Below are 3,128 nucleotides of genomic sequence, written 5' to 3'. Positions count from 1 at the left end.
ATGTAATAAGAACTAAACTTTTCTCTTTAAACATCTCTCTGTAATCTACAAGGTAAAGTTGAAAGACAAATATTATCTCATGAAGTTGTTCTCCATGCCCTTAAATGATATAATTTTTCCTTTAATAAGTGGATTTTACCCTATTTGTTTATAAAGATGGAAGAAAGAAAATAACTAATTTTCATCTAGCATAAAAACTAAAGCATAATTCTACTGAAAAAATTATAATGAAAAAGTTGATAACATTGGTAACAAAATCTGAAATGTAAGTGTAAATTTACCGGCTCCTTAAAATTAAATCATCTATTCCTTCATAAGAGAAGATTCCAAGCAATAACCCTCTTTATCGTCAATTACTATCCCTAGAAAATTGGTTGATTAGAAATATATGACTTACTATATCAGCAAATAAAGAATATAAATTTGTCCCAGTGAAGGAGTGGCTCCTGATGCTGAATGGCAATTGTTAGATAAACAGACTTGAATGGGCAGCTTTGGGTGAATAACTGGCACAGGGAGAGGAAAGGCAGGATTTATGCCGAGCATGCACAGCTGGAAGTTGAGTAGGCACAAGGACTCTGATATATAACAGAAAACCAACTGCCTTATTCTGTTTCATTGAGACTGCCAACTGAGATACATCATTTGACACTGCTACTCAGAGCCAAATCATTCATCAAGCTGTTTAAAGCTCAGCATACCACCTGTCCATGGACCAGATTCATTTTAAAAAGTAAAATAAAAGTTTCCTCAGCCCTATGACAAAAGTGAAGATACTTCCTTTAGAGAGAACAAAAGTTATAACATCCTTTGCTAACAAAATATGCCATAATACCTGCAAGAATAGATGACAAAAAAGGACAAAGAAATTAAAGCATGTTATTCAGCTTGTCTGGATGGTGGTAAAAGACAACTAAAAAGAGATCATCTAACATATGACAAAGTGAGAAAGTATATTTTCTATCAATTTCAAATTTTAGAATACATTTTAAGACCTACATTTTCAGTGTAACATTTTACACCTTTATTATTAATCTCCAAATTCCTGTTTTATGTGGTTATTAGACATAACAGAAGCAGGTAAAATAAAACTCATCTTCAAAATATTTTACACATATCTATTAAAAGCCTTTTTGCCGCAGCAGCAATATTATCTTAAAACGTTTTTTATTCTTTTGAACTTTCTTAATCGTTATGGAATTCTGGGAACAAGGTTATTTTTAATTCTAGTGACAGACTCCTTGTCCCAGCTGAACTGAGAAAAAAAAAATGTGAACAGTTTTGTAAAAGTCTGTCAAACAGATGAAAAAAAACTGGGTCTAATTTGGTTCACTTGAGCATATTTTTTCTTTTCCTGGAGTACATCAACAAATATCTTTTACAGAAGTCACTGAAGCTCATGAGTTCTTGTGATAGTGACAACCCACTGGGTGAAAGCTTTACTGAGAATCCTCAGATGAACTGGGAGAGGGCTGGACCACCTACGGTCACTGAGGAAGAAGGCTCGGATTTTACTATTAAAGAGAAGAGTGACCCTAGAATGAGGAGGATTAAAAACATTCCGATTATATACCTAGAAGTTAACATACCACAGGAGTTTAAATAATTAAATCTTAATGTATCAAGCTGGATAAATATCAAAACCATAATGTTTAGTGAGGAAAAAAAAAAAAAGATTTACATCAATATGTAAAAGCATGATTTAATTTATACAAATGTTTAAAGACACAGCAATGCAGGATATTGTTATTGATTCATTATATACAATAAAAGTGCAAAGATTCAGCTGAAAATAAGAATGATCCAAAACTCTCAGAAAAGGGTTTCACTTGGTGGGGCTAAGGAAGGCAAAATGTTAATTAAAATTTTCATGGGGCTGTAAAAGAAAAAGAAGGAAGAGAGAAAGAAGAGGACAGAAGAGAAAAAGAGAAATTCGGAGTGAGTGAATCCTGAGGGACAAAATAAAAACTGGCTATTTAGAATGCACTAAGACCCTAAACATGTATAGATTAAACATATTCAAGTTTAACAGGTTGGATTAACCACAAACAGATAAAAGATCTCATTTCTCCATCAATCCCATGAACTCTCAATAGTTGTGAATTTACTCACTGAACTCATAAAGTAGTGATGAAACTCAACCATACTCCTTATGTATACATGAATAAACACATTAAACTTCCTTTGTTGTAGGCTATATTATTCTATTGTTCATGTTGACAGGACTATCGGTACTCAGATTCCTTAAACTCTGTAGTAGTAACATCTATTTATTATTCCTTCTGAGAAAATGTATGACTATACTTCAGATATCCTTCATATTTGACCTCAGAAAAAGAGATCTTCTACCAGACTGGTTATGACTAGGCAAAATGGTTGAAATACTGTTTGTCTGTGTCATTCACAGTAGGGAACAGGCAAATGGTGAATCATCTATTATTAAATGCTAATTTCCACATACTCTGGTAGAGGTTACAGAATCACGAGGATAATTTTTTTTTTTTTTCCAGGCAAGGCAACTCTTGGTTGATCTCACAGATTGCAAGAAACTTGTCACCTTACGACCCCTTATATTTTATTTTTTACGCCTACAGCACCTGGTCTTCCTAGGTGGTCTCCCATCCAGGTACTAACCAGGCCCAACCCTGCTTAGCTTCCGAGATCAGACGGGATTGGGCTTGTTCAGGGTAGCATGGCCGTAGACACAAGAATAAATTTTTAAGTTTTCTACTAATAAACAATTTCACAAAATATCAACATCTGATGAAGATTCTCTGTGACCACAAATGGACAAGACAAAAACAAGAACATTCTAATATTATGACTAAAGTGATAAAAAAGACACTGTGCAATCACAGAAAACTCCAAGCATGCTCCTTTCCTCATGTAAGAGTGACTACTTGTTTTCTGGTGATAACTGTCACCCTTCTTCTTTCCTCTAGTTTCCTACATAAAAATATATTTTATATAAAATATAATCAAAATAAAAATCAATAAAACATTAAAAATCAGTCACTAGATTGCTTCTTCCTCCTGATAATATCCAATCAAAAAGACCCGCAATTTTCTTCAAATTTTCTCCCAAATCACCATCTAATTGTTACCATGATGCGCATTTCAAAGTAAAT

The 3,128-nt window shown here is 33.4% G+C and overlaps 1 non-coding gene across 1 annotated transcript; it reads right to left on the bottom strand.

Moving 5' to 3' along the window:
- Positions 1–2,585: 2,585 nt before the first annotated feature.
- LOC112470642 lies at positions 2,586–2,704 on the bottom strand. The gene has a single exon (XR_003043034.1). It is a non-coding gene; the product is annotated as a 5S ribosomal RNA (ribosomal RNA).
- Positions 2,705–3,128: the final 424 nt, after the last annotated feature.

The sequence above is a fragment of the Pteropus alecto genome, unplaced genomic scaffold (genome assembly GCF_000325575.1).
Source record: "Pteropus alecto unplaced genomic scaffold, ASM32557v1 scaffold3, whole genome shotgun sequence".
NCBI lineage: Eukaryota > Metazoa > Chordata > Mammalia > Chiroptera > Pteropodidae > Pteropus > Pteropus alecto.
This window is presented reverse-complemented; position numbering and strand designations above follow the sequence as displayed.